Here is a 14,003-nt window from a genome sequence, read left to right on the forward strand (position 1 = left end):
CGTCCGCATCCATTGCTCTACCTCCACCGCCTGCTGCTGCCGTGTCGCCGTCATCACCGCCTGGTGAGGAGCTCAGCGAGCGGGAGCCGCAGGAGGAGCTCGCGCTGCCCGAGCAGGAGCTCAGCGAGCGGGAGGAGCTCGCGCTGCCCGAGCAGGAGCTCAGCGAGCGGGAGGAGCCAGCCCCGCCAGCTGAGGAGCCCGGCGAGCCGGAGGAGCGCGGCGAGCCGGAGGGGCCCGTGCTGGAGCTGAAGCTCAGCGAGCCCCAGCGAGAGCTCAGCGAGCGGGAGGAGCTCGCGCTGCCCGAGCAGAAGCTCAGCGAGCTGGAGGAGCCAGCCCCGCCAGCTGAGGAGCCCGGCGAGCCGGAGGAGCGCGGCGAGCCGGAGGGGCCCGCACCGGAGCTCAGCAAGCCCCAGCGGGAGCTCAGCGAGCGGGAGGAGCCCGCGCCGCAGCCTGTCGAGCTCAGCGAGCCGGTGGAGCTCGCGCTGCCCGAGCCGGAGCTCAGCGTGCAGGAGCCGGAGCTCAACGAACCACCAGCTGAGGAGTTCAACGAACCGGAGGGACCGGCGTTGCCAGCGGAAGACCTCGGCGAGCTGGAGGGACCCGCTCAGCCGAAGGTCAGCGAGCCGGAGGGACCTCCACGTCTAGCGCGCCATCCACGCCGCCCACGTCTAGCGCGCCCTCCACGCCATCCACGCCGCCCACGTCTAGCACGCTATCCACGCGATCCGCGTCCACGACCTCCACGCCGTCCACGTCCAGCACGTCGGGGATTATGGGCCATTCTACTCCGCCGCCGACACCGGACCCGTGGCCGTCTGCCAGAGCTGTCACACGGCCGCCACCGGACCCGTGGCCGTCCGCCAGAGCTGTCACACCACCGTCACCGGACCCGTGGCCATCCGCCGGAGCTGCAACACCGCCGTCACCGGGCCCGTGGCCGGCCGCCGGAGCTGTCACCGGATCCGTGGCCGCCCGCATGAGCTGTTGCGACGCCGCCGCCACCGGACCCGTGGCAGGCCGCCTGATGCATTCTGTTGCTATCACGGGACCCGGGGCAGGCCACCGGAGGAGCAGCGCTGCCACCGGACCCGTGGCAGGCCGCCGGAGGAGCAGCCGCCGCCGCCGGACCCGTGGCAGGCCACCAGAACTGTTCCGCCGCTGCTGCCGGACCCGTGGCCGCCCGCCAGAGCTGCTGCGTTTCCATCAAGGGGTTAGAGGTAGAACTGTTTTGCCGCCACTGCCTAACCCACAGCAGGTCCCGCTTGTTTTGCCGTCCTGCGGGTCGGCCGCCAGAACTGTGTTTGCTGCCACTGGACCGGGGGATTGGACTGTTGAACTGTGTTTTTCTTTGTTGCTTTGTGGTGGCTGTTTAGCGGAGAGGTTTTGGGAAACTTTTTGGGAAATTTTTAGGGAAATGAGTATTTTGTCCACATCATCCTCTTCATGCATGTTGTCTTACTCCAAGCTGTATAGGCTCGAAAGCCTACTACCAATTAAGCATATTAGGTGATGTGCATCACTGTAATGAGAAGGGGTGTGGTCTAATGACATCAACACCCTATATCAGGTGTGCATAATTATTAGGCAACGTCCTTTCCTTTGGCAAAATGGGTCAAAAGAAGGACTTGACAGGCTCAGAAAAGTCAAAAATAGTGAGATATCTTGCAGAGGGATGCAGCAGTCTCAAAATTGCAAAGCTTCTGAAGCGTGATCATTGAACAATCAAGCGTTTCATTCAAAATAGTCAACAGGGTCGCAAGAAGCGTGTGGAAAAACCAAGGTGCAAAATAACTGCCCATGAACTGAGAAAAGTCAAGCGTGCAGCTGCCAAGATGCCACTTGCCACCAGTTTGGCCATATTTCAGAGCTGCAACATCACTGGAGTGCCCAAAAGCACAAGGTGTGCAATACTCAGAGACATGGCCAAGGTAAGAAAGGCTGAAAGACGACCACCACTGAACAAGACACACAAGCTGAAACTTCAAGACTGGGCCAAGAAATATCTCAAGACTGGTTTTTCTAAGGTTTTATGGACTGATGAAATGAGAGTGAGTCTTGATGGGCCAGATGGATGGGCCCGTGGCTGGATTGGTAAAGGGCAGAGAGCTCCAGTCCGACTCAGACGCCAGCAAGGTGGAGGTGGAGTACTGGTTTGGGCTGGTATCATCAAAGATGAGCTTGTGGGGCCTTTTCGGGTTGAGGATGGAGTCAAGCTCAACTCCCAGTCCTACTGCCAGTTTCTGGAAGACACCTTCTTCAAGCAGTGGTACAGGAAGAAGTCTGCATCCTTCAAGAAAAACATGATTTTCATGCAGGACAATGCTCCATCACACGCGTCCAAGTACTCCACAGCGTGGCTGGCAAGAAAGGGTATAAAAGAAGAAAACTAATGACATGGCCACCTTGTTCACCTGATCTGAACCACATTGAGAACCTGTGGTCCATCATCAAATGTGAGATTTACAAGGAGGGAAAACAGTACACCTCTCTGAACAGTGTCTTGGAGGCTGTGGTTGCTGCTGCACGCAATGTTGATGGTGAACAGATCAAAACACTGACAGAATCCATGGATGGCAGGCTTTTGAGTGTCCTTGCAAAGAAAGGTGGCTATATTGGTCGCTGATTTGTTTTTGTTTTGTTTTTGAATGTCAGAAATGTATATTTGTGAATGTGGAGATGTTATATTGGTTTCACTGGTAAAAATAAATAATTGAAATGGGTATATATTTGTTTTTTGTTAAGTTGCCTAATAATTATGCACAGATATCCCCCTAAAATAGCTAAAACTAAAAACAAACTAAAAACTACTTCCAAAAACATTCAGCTTTGATATTAATGAGTTTTTTGGGTTCATTGAGAACATGGTTGTTGTTCAATAATAAAATTATTCCTCAAAAATACAACTTGCCTAATAATTCTGCACTCCCTGTAGTTACCCAGTTTTGGGTATTGACTCCAGTTACTGATTTGCATTTTCCATTTACTTCCACACTCGTCTGCACTGATTTTTTCCAATTAAATAGGGTCATTTACACCTCACTAATTTACAAGGCAAAGTGAGGTGTGTTCAGCAAGCACGGGACTAAAGGTTACTTGCACCAAACTCTTTTAGTGCTCAGCAAAGTCAAAAAAAGTATATATTTGGAAATGATGAATCATTTACATGTCAGTAAGTCATTACATGTCAGCTTCTGATCAATAGCACCTTGTTTCAAAGCTTGTGCGGTTTAGGAAAATTATTTACATATTCATTTTTGTGTGTGTGTCAAGTTAGATCATATAGAAATGTCTGTTGGATGAAGGATGAGCAGCTCATAGCTGTTTCCATCAATTTTTTATGTTTATACATTTGGCTGAGCAGCACTCACGTGAGGGGAATTTTATTTTGCCAAGTGAAGGTGACCTCAGGGAAGAGCTGAAAGATTCTTCTTGTCTGTGTTTTTTTCTGTTGGAGTCTTGTCTCATAACGCGGCTAACTCGTGCTTGGGCACAGGGGGTGGAAACAAACGAAGGGCTTCCCATGTGAAAGTGGTTCCCTTACAGACCAGCAAGAGCCTTTGTCCTAATTAGCAGGAATGAGTTACGGCTGGAAAAGCTGAGCTCAGGCAGGAGATGGGGCTGAGATGGAGCAGCAGCAGTAGCCATACTGCCGTGCAACAACTGTTTCAGCACTGAAACTGTTGACCTGCTTGCCAGCAGGGCTCCCTGCATCTACTGATTGAAAACAGCAAGGCTCAAAGGCTTACACTGGACATGAAGGTGAGATTTTAATTCACTGGTTGACAGAATCACAAAAACATATTGTGGGAACATGCACTGTTAAAATGCAGCTAACAGCAGCTTTTGTGAGACAGGTAAAACTCCAGTGGGTTCAGGCCAGGGTAAAGTGCACTTCTGGGATCGCTTACCAACCCCTTCAGTAGCTGATCCAGGAACTGGAGTCTGGAGATGATGTAAGACCCACTAAACAACAAAGACTCACTTGTGCCACTGTGCCACGCATTGCCTCAGAGTGCACTCCAGATGCACTGTGCTTTATGTGGGTTTATGTTTCAGGAAGAAATACCTGCAAAAAGGTTTGGCGTTATACATTAACAACCATCCTGACTGTTTAATTTGTAATACAGAACTGCAGACTAGCCTTTGCCTCCCCACCAATTGGCAATCTACAGGGATGAAAAATGAAGCCAGAATTTGCAGTTCCTTTAGTGGCCACATGAGGTCCTCTTCACAAGGAGTTGATATATGAAGAAATAAAAACAAAACAAGCGAGCAAATAAAGTAAGAAAGGGGGGAAAAAGTAAGAAAAAAACACATGTTGATAGCCTGCTAAACTTCTGTGGCCAATTTTTGAGATATTTATGAGAACCATAAATATTTTTTTACTGACTTGGTAGCAACTGTGAACACAACAATTGCTTATTATCGCCTCATAAAGTTGATATACTAGGCATTTTCACAAATTGTTGCCTATTTACAAGGAAATGCATAAAGCAACTTTACCTTGTAGATGGATTTCTTCCGATTTAAGTCTCCACTAACTTCATTATATTTTTTAAGTAGCTGATAACCTCATCTGCTTCTCGTCATTAGCACCAAACGACAACGTCGGCTTATCTGAGATTTTGCTTGCTGTTATTACATCATCTCAACATGCTAAAGAAGATTATTAATACCCATAAGTAATCCAAAAGGATCAGGAACAAAAGGTAAAAAGCAAAACAAAACAAAAAACATCCTTATCATTTCAACATAGCAGACTCATTCCATTCATTATGAAACTGGTTAATTGATGGTGATCTAAAGAATAACTTACCTCTCAGATTTTCTGCTTCTTCAGTGTGTTTATAGAGTTAAAGTGTATTTTAGAGTTAGTGTAGTGTAGAGTCCATCTATACATCTGATTTAAGGTTGGATGGGGGCCGATACCTGTCCCAGCTGTCACGAGGCAAAAGGATGAGTAGACCCTGGACAGGTTTTCAGTCTACTGCACAGCAAAGGCAGACTGATTTTGATTTTCCAGGAGCAAGGCAATTTGGGAATGACTGGTTAGGATTCCAAAGGTAGTAGGTGTTGTCAGAAGGTGGACAGGCAGGCAAGTATTCAGCAATTCCTTACCAGACAATGCAGGAGAAAATGGAGAAAATTTGAGGAGACTGCACCCTTCTGTCGATGAAAGACGTCTTTGCAACCAATAAACAACAATCTGGCAGCGATTGGGAACATCAGCTGGTCCTTAAATACTGTCACTGATGGCCTGATGAGAATCAGGTGTGTAGGCTGAAACCAGGGGGCTCAATCAGCAGGTGGAGTCTGAGGCAGGACTTGCACATCCTCAATGAAGGCCAAAACATTAGTGAAGAGAACAGAGGAATCCTAACCATCCCAGGACAATCACAGGAACCAGTTTGAGTTCATCTGAACTTTGTAACGTGTTATGTTAACCTGTTGGAAGCAGCCATACTTTACGGTCCAATAGTAAGGGGCTCACATCATTATTATTATTAGATCACCACCAGCAGCCTAAATCATTGATACCAGGCAGGATGGATCCATGATTGTTGTTTGTGCCAAATTCTGACCCTGTCTTTAGAATGTCACAGCACAAATGTACTCATCGGACCAGGCAATGTTTATCTGTGTGTGACCCGGTATGGTCTTCTGCTGCTGCAGCCCATATTTGTAATGAGGGGTTGTTTGAGTTACTGGGTTACTCCGATGACTTCCTGTTCCATCAAGTTGTTTTGTTTTGTTTTTTGCTGAGAGAACTGCCACTCACTGGATGTTTTTATGCTGCATTCAAAGTCAGGCAAATCACCTTTGCCCCCCCCTATTCTGGTGCTCAGTTTGAATCTCAGCAGGTCACCTTGATCTTGTCTACTGAGCTGCTGCCATAGTTTATTCAATTAGATATTAAAGTGGGGCAGACAGATGGCCCATTAATCATCTGTTATTTTGTTTTTTGAATAATGTAGAATGATGACTTTTCTTCATGTGGAAACCATTAGGCCTACTATAATATTTGTTCTGTAGTAGTTTGCTCTGTGTTACACCCCGGCCTAGGCAACCGGGGTGCAACGCAGGAAAATAAAAATAAGGAAAATAAAACCACGAAGGCTCTCCACCAAAATCCCAAAACGAAAATATCCCATGACGAAAGTATTAACAAACCCATTCACAACTATTTACAACAGACTATTTATTTACAACAAAACACCAAACTATTTACAACACGGGGGAGATCGCGACCATGACATACTGAAACACAAGGCTTAAATACATAGAAGGAGCAATCAGGGAATGGACCACAGGAGGGAAACACAGCTGGGGCAAATTAGAACTGACGAGACAGGGAAAATGTAAACTGAACACACTAAGATAACACAGACCTTCAAAATAAAACAGGAAACACATGACAGTCACGCAAAAACAAAACACTGACAACACCGAAACGCAACATTTCCCCCCACCCAAAAATCAAACATGCAACCCCAAGTGAAATGCCTGATCAAAAGCGGATGAAGGCCGGCGGAGGCCGGAGCGGTCCCACGGACCCCCCAGCAGACGACGAAGGCTGGAGCGGTCCCTCGGACCCTCCAGCGAAGGCGGACGAAGGCCGACGAAGTCGACGAAGGCTGGAGCGGTCCCACTGACCCTCCAGCGACGACGATGAAGGCCGGAGCGGTCCCACGGACCCTCCAGCAGACGACGAAGGCTGGAGCGGTCCCTCGGACCCTCCAGCGAAGGCGGATGAAGGCCGGAGCGGTCCCTCGGACCCTCCAGCGAAGGCGGACGAAGGCTGGAGCGGTCCCACCGACCCTCCAGCGGAGGCAGATGAAACTGATGGAGGCTGGAGCGGTCCCCCTGACCCTCCAGCAGACGACGAAGGCTGGAGTGGTCCCACGGACCCTCCAACGAAGGCGGATGAAGGCTGGAGCGGTCCCCGGGCCCTCCAGCGAAGACAGACGGAGGCTGAAGCGGTCCCTCCCTCGGACCCTCCAGCAACGGCGAACGGCTGAAGCGGCCCCCGGGCCCTCCAGCGAAGACAGACGGCTGAAGCGGTCCCCGGACCCTCCAGCGAAGACAGAAGGCCGAAGCTGTCCCTCCCTCGGACCCTCCAGCGATCCCGGACGAGCCCCCATATGTTACACCCCGGCCTAGGCAACCGGGGTGCAACGTAGAAAAATAAAGATAAGGAAAATAAAACCACGAAGGCTCTCCACCAAAATCCCAAAACGAAAGTGTCTCAAAACGAAAGTATTTACAAACCCATTCACAACTATTTACAACAGACTATTTATTTACAACAAAACACCAAACTATTTACAACACGGGGGAGATCGCGACCATGACATACTGAAACACAAGGCTTAAATACATAGAAGGAGCAATCAGGGAATGGACCACAGGAGGGAAACACAGCTGGGGCAAATTAGAACTGACGAGACAGGGAAAATGTAAACTGAACACACTAAGATAACACAGACCTTCAAAATAAAACAGGAAACACATGACAGTCACGCAAAAACAAAACACTGACAACACCGAAACGCAACATTTCCCCCCACCCAAAAATCAAACATGCAACCCCAAGTGAAATGCCTGATCAAAAGCGGATGAAGGCCGGCGGAGGCCGGAGCGGTCCCACGGACCCCCCAGCAGACGACGAAGGCTGGAGCGGTCCCTCGGACCCTCCAGCGAAGGCGGACGAAGGCCGACGAAGTCGACGAAGGCTGGAGCGGTCCCACTGACCCTCCAGCGACGACGATGAAGGCCGGAGCGGTCCCACGGACCCTCCAGCAGACGACGAAGGCTGGAGCGGTCCCTCGGACCCTCCAGCGAAGGCGGATGAAGGCCGGAGCGGTCCCTCGGACCCTCCAGCGAAGGCGGACGAAGGCTGGAGCGGTCCCACCGACCCTCCAGCGGAGGCAGATGAAACTGATGGAGGCTGGAGCGGTCCCCCTGACCCTCCAGCAGACGACGAAGGCTGGAGTGGTCCCACGGACCCTCCAACGAAGGCGGATGAAGGCTGGAGCGGTCCCCGGGCCCTCCAGCGAAGACAGACGGAGGCTGAAGCGGTCCCTCCCTCGGACCCTCCAGCAACGGCGAACGGCTGAAGCGGCCCCCGGGCCCTCCAGCGAAGACAGACGGCTGAAGCGGTCCCCGGACCCTCCAGCGAAGACAGAAGGCCGAAGCTGTCCCTCCCTCGGACCCTCCAGCGATCCCGGACGAGCCCCCATATGTTACACCCCGGCCTAGGCAACCGGGGTGCAACGTAGAAAAATAAAGATAAGGAAAATAAAACCACGAAGGCTCTCCACCAAAATCCCAAAACGAAAATATCCCATGACGAAAGTATTAACAAACCCATTCACAACTATTTACAACAGACTATTTATTTACAACAAAACACCAAACTATTTACAACACGGGGGAGATCGCGACCATGACATACTGAAACACAAGGCTTAAATACATAGAAGGAGCAATCAGGGAATGGACCACAGGAGGGAAACACAGCTGGGGCAAATTAGAACTGACGAGACAGGGAAAATGTAAACTGAACACACTAAGATAACACAGACCTTCAAAATAAAACAGGAAACACATGACAGTCACGCAAAAACAAAACACTGACAACACCGAAACGCAACATTTCCCCCCACCCAAAAATCAAACATGCAACCCCAAGTGAAATGCCTGATCAAAAGCGGATGAAGGCCGGCGGAGGCCGGAGCGGTCCCACGGACCCCCCAGCAGACGACGAAGGCTGGAGCGGTCCCTCGGACCCTCCAGCGAAGGCGGACGAAGGCCGACGAAGTCGACGAAGGCTGGAGCGGTTTATTTTTACTTTTTTCGTGTTGCACCCCGGTTGCCTAGGCCGGGGTGTAACATATGGGGGCTCGTCCTATCGCTGGAGGGTCCGAGGGAGGGACAGCTTCGGCCTTCTGTCTTCGCTGGAGGGTCCGGGGACCGCTTCAGCCGTCTGTCTTCGCTGGAGGGCCCGGGGGCCGCTTCAGCCGTTCGCCGTTGCTGGAGGGTCCGAGGGAGGGACCGCTTCAGCCTCCGTCTGTCTTCGCTGGAGGGCCCGGGGACCGCTCCAGCCTTCATCCGCCTTCGTTGGAGGGTCCGTGGGACCACTCCAGCCTTCGTCGTCTGCTGGAGGGTCAGGGGGACCGCTCCAGCCTCCATCAGTTTCATCTGCCTCCGCTGGAGGGTCGGTGGGACCGCTCCAGCCTTCGTCCGCCTTCGCTGGAGGGTCCGAGGGACCGCTCCGGCCTTCATCCGCCTTCGCTGGAGGGTCCGAGGGACCGCTCCAGCCTTCGTCGTCTGCTGGAGGGTCCGTGGGACCGCTCCGGCCTTCATCGTCGTCGCTGGAGGGTCAGTGGGACCGCTCCAGCCTTCGTCGACTTCGTCGGCCTTCGTCCGCCTTCGCTGGAGGGTCCGAGGGACCGCTCCAGCCTTCGTCGTCTGCTGGGGGGTCCGTGGGACCGCTCCGGCCTCCGCCGGCCTTCATCCGCTTTTGATCAGGCATTTCACTTGGGGTTGCATGTTTGATTTTTGGGTGGGGGGAAATGTTGCGTTTCGGTGTTGTCAGTGTTTTGTTTTTGCGTGACTGTCATGTGTTTCCTGTTTTATTTTGAAGGTCTGTGTTATCTTAGTGTGTTCAGTTTACATTTTCCCTGTCTCGTCAGTTCTAATTTGCCCCAGCTGTGTTTCCCTCCTGTGGTCCATTCCCTGATTGCTCCTTCTATGTATTTAAGCCTTGTGTTTCAGTATGTCATGGTCGCGATCTCCCCCGTGTTGTAAATAGTCTGTTGGTTTGTTGTAAATAAATAGTCTGTTGTAAATAGTTGTGAATGGGTTTGTTAATACTTTCGTCATGGGATATTTTCGTTTTGGGATTTTGGTGGAGAGCCTTCGTGGTTTTATTTTCCTTATTTTTATTTTCCTGCGTTGCACCCCGGTTGCCTAGGCCGGGGTGTAACATATGGGGGCTCGTCCGGGATTGCCTTCGCTGGGGGGTCCGGGGACTGCCCCAGCCTTTGTCGTCTGCTGGAGGGTCCGAAGGAGGGACAGCTTCGGCCTTCTGTCTTCGCTGGAGGGCCCGGGGACCGCTCCAGCCTTCATCCGCCTTCGTTGGAGGGTCCGTGGGACCACTCCAGCCTTCGTCGTCTGCTGGAGGGTCAGGGGGACCGCTCCAGCCTCCATCAGTTTCATCTGCCTCCGCTGGAGGGTCCGTGGGACCGCTTCAGTCTTCATTTGCCTTCGCTGGGGGGTCCGAGGGACCGCCTCAGCCTTCGTCGTCTGCTTGAGGGTCCGTGGGACCGCTCCAGCCTTCATCCGCCTTCGCTGGAGGATCCGAGGGACCGCTCCAGCCTTCTGCAGCTGGTGGGCTGCGTGTCCGTGTGTGCAGCTGGTGGGCTGCGTGTCCGTGTGTGCAGCTGGTGGGCTGCGTGTCCGTGTGTGCAGCTGGTGGGCTGCTCATCCGCCTTCGCTGGAGCGTCCGAGGGACCGCTCCAGCCTTCATCCGCCTCTGCTGGAGGGTCCGCACCAGCCTTCGTCGTCTGCTGGAGGGTCCGTGGGACCGCTCCAGCCTCCATCAGCTTCGTCTGCCTTCATCCGCCTTCGCTGGGGGGAGGGTCCGTGGGACCGCTCCAGCCTTCATCCGCCTTCGCTGGAGGGTCCGAGGGACGGCTCCAGCCTTCGTCGTCTGCTGGAGGGTCAGTGGGACCGCTCCAGCCTTCATCAGCTTCGTCTGCCTTCGCTTCCGCCGTCCGTCTCCGCTGGAGGGTCCGAGGGACCGCTCCAGCCTTCATCCGCCTTCGCTGGAGGGTCCGAGGGGCCGCTCCAGCCTTCATCGTCTGCTGGAGGGTCCGTGGGACCGCTCCAGCCTTCATCGGCTTCATCTGTCTGGATCAAACTTTTCACTTGGGGTTACATGTTTGATTTTTGGGTGGGGGGGAAATGTTACGTTTCGGTGTTGTCAGTTTTTTGTTTTTTTGCGTGACTGTCATGTATTTCCTGCTTTACTTTGGAAGTCTGTGTTATCTTAGTGTGTTCAGTTTACGTTTCCTTGTCTCGTCAGGTCTAATTTGCCCCAGCTGTGTTTCCCTCCTGTGGTCCATTCCCTGATTGCTCCTTCTATGTATTTAAGCCTTGTGTTTCAGTATGTCATGGTCGCGATCTCCCCCGTGTTGTAAATAGTTTGGTGTTTTGTTGTGAATAAATAGTCTGTTGTAAATAGTTGTGAATGGGTTTGTTAATATTTTTGTTTGAGACACCTTCGTTTTGGGATTTTGGTGGAGGGCCTTCGTGGTTTTATTTTCCTTATCTTTATTTTTCTACGTTGCACCCCGGTTGCCTAGGCCGGGGTGTAACATATGGGGGCTCGTCCGGGATTACATAATAATCTTACAAAAAAAAAAAATTACAATCCTGATCTGTTTCAGATGATTACAAATTCAGGTTATCCCAGTATTGATGCATAGTGATGAAGAATGGATTCTCTTTGCATGTGAAAGCACATGTGCCACTAGAACACTGTAATTTATGGAGGCATTTTATCCAGGTGTTCTATTGAGAAAATGTAATAAAATAAAAATCTAATAAAAATAATGAAGGCTCTACACTGAATTCTCCCCTTTTTTCCACAGTAATCATCATATGACCAACTCTGAAAACTGAAAACATCTTAAAGATCTAACCTTCTCATGTCCCCATTTTATTGTTTTTTCCATTAATTTCCAGGTATGTCTGTCTGTTAATTTTGTGATTTTAATGAGTCATCCACATACTTTAGGGGATTAGTAAAGGGCAGGGAATTTCACATGGGAAGCGGACAGTGATGTGTTTTTCCATCTCACGTGCAGGACGTCCAGGAAATGTCTGGCTGCAGCTGGAGTCACAACACAGAGCAGCCCGTGGCCTCTCTGCTCTGCAGGATCCTGATCAGGGTCGTGACTGTTTCTCTTTGCACAGTAAAGAGGGTCTTAAATGCTTAAATAGAGCTTTTTGCATTATTTTAATTTGGTATTGGCTACACACTTTTTCAAACTGAAGTGCTTTATAAATGATCACTGCTTATTAAATTAATTGGTTCATCAAAGCTTCAGTAGGCAGCTGAGATACAAATGATTTTTTTCCCAATGAAAGTCAGCAAAAAACACTTTACAGTCAAAGTGTTTTTCAAATCTGACAGCCTTCCATGAAACAGATCAGTACAGTTCAACATTAAATAAAATAATTTTAATAAGATATATTTTTAAGTTACTTTATCTTCTAATAATCACCTCTTTGGCGATTGGGAAACTTGCAATATCTCAAACATGTTGAAAGGACACTCTTGCTACTGTTCTAAGCTGCAGGTCAGTGGTGATCTATTTTTGATAATGTCAGGATATTATTGCAGTTAATTAAAACTGCTGTGGCCTTGTTGCAGTCTGAAGGGAGAGTATTTGTTCTGTCTTCAGAGGTGCAATGTAGTTTAAATACACAACACTGCTATAGTGGTTACAGAGATATTCCAATGGGAGCACAAGAACAACAGTGAGCCCCTTTTATCTGCTTGTTTTTCTTCCTGTAAACGACTTAAGGCTTATTAAACATAAGGTGAGCAAAACTGAGCGAAGCTGCAGTTCAAAATAAAATACATGGAATGGGAGCCCAAATAATAAATATCACAGTGAAGCAACGTTTTCTTTTCCTAGAGTGTTTGTGGCCTTTGGATTATTGTTTTGATTTCACAGCTTGGTGATATTATGGTGTGAAGGAAAGCTGCATTTTCAAGATACCTGGACCATAATGTTTTCTCTTGTTTTTAAACGATTGTGAAGCACTTTGGTCAACTCTGTTGTTTTTTAAATGTGCTATACAAACAAATTTTGAATTGAATTGAACAGTATGCTCTGATATTGACATGAGGGAAAGTACTGGTACTGGTTTTCAAAAATTAATTTGATGTGCAGAGCTCCAGTAACCATAGAGAGATAAAGCTGATGAGCCACACCACGAAGATATAGGAAAGCAGTGTGTCTTTGTGCTTAGAAAGAGCACTACAGATTTGATGCTTGCTTTGAGAGTGTTGATGGAGAAGGATCTAGAGAAAGAACCTAGTGCAGTGCCACGAGAGGAGCTGTGGAACTAAATGAAGAAGTCAGGAGTGGCAGAGAAGTATGTAAGGGTGGTGCAGGACATGTATGAAGATAGCGAGACAGAGGTGAGTGTGCAGTAGGAGTGACAGATGGGTTCAAGGTGGGGGCGGGATTACATCAGAGATCGGCATTTAGCCCCTTTTGCAGTGGTGATGGATGGGCTGGCAGTTGAGGTCAAGCAGGAGTCTCTGTGGACAATGATGTTTGCAGAAAATTGTGATCTGTAGTGAGGTGGAAGGTTTATGAGAGGTATGCTCTGGAAGTAAGAGAAATGACAGTCAGTAGAACCAAAACAAAACACGTGTGTGTGAAAGAGTGGGAGGTACGTGGAAAGCATCTGAGCAATCATGTTAAAAAGTATGTTATGTTAAACACAAAATGACAGAAAGCAGCACAGCTGCTGCAGACAAAGCAGCAGAATGAGTTAATGTAAGAGGAAATGTGCCATATGTAAGTATCTAAAAGTGCTGTGCAAATATGTGAATGGTTAGAAGAGAAGGCCGAAACTAATTTTGTTTCTTTTGCTAAAACTGCATTTAACAAAAAAAAATAAAAAATACCAGACACACTTCGTAGGTAAATTCCAGTGCCGCTCGAGTGGCTAAGACAACAAAGGAACTTTCTAAAAACACTTTAACCCCAGTAGTCTGGAAGCATCATCCGTGAGAGTCCTTTCATCTATGAGGGTTACTACCCAGCAGGTCATTAGACATTATTAGGCAGCTTGCAGAGTGACTGAGTCCAAGCGGTCATCAGCTGTTGATCAGTTAAATGCACCCAGTGGACTGTGGAGATGTAATGATGAGCAGTGTTCTTCTTTAAGACCTTTGACCTCTGAAGAAGGACAGA

General features: G+C 49.6%; 1 long non-coding RNA gene across 1 annotated transcript; it reads right to left on the minus strand.

Moving 5' to 3' along the window:
- Positions 1–3,856: 3,856 nt before the first annotated feature.
- Positions 3,857–5,185, minus strand: LOC147312877 (uncharacterized). Its single transcript, XR_015124994.1, has 3 exons — positions 5,119–5,185; positions 4,817–5,005; positions 3,857–4,066 (listed from the first exon to the last, which is right to left on the minus strand). It is a non-coding gene; the product is annotated as an uncharacterized LOC147312877 (long non-coding RNA).
- Positions 5,186–14,003: the final 8,818 nt, after the last annotated feature.

This window comes from Aulonocara sp. 'chitande type north' Nkhata Bay, linkage group LG15 (genome assembly GCF_057382095.1).
Source record: "Aulonocara sp. 'chitande type north' Nkhata Bay isolate Kocher_YH1m ecotype deep benthic linkage group LG15, A_spYH_male_GT1.1, whole genome shotgun sequence".
Lineage (NCBI taxonomy): Eukaryota > Metazoa > Chordata > Actinopteri > Cichliformes > Cichlidae > Aulonocara > Aulonocara sp. 'chitande type north' Nkhata Bay.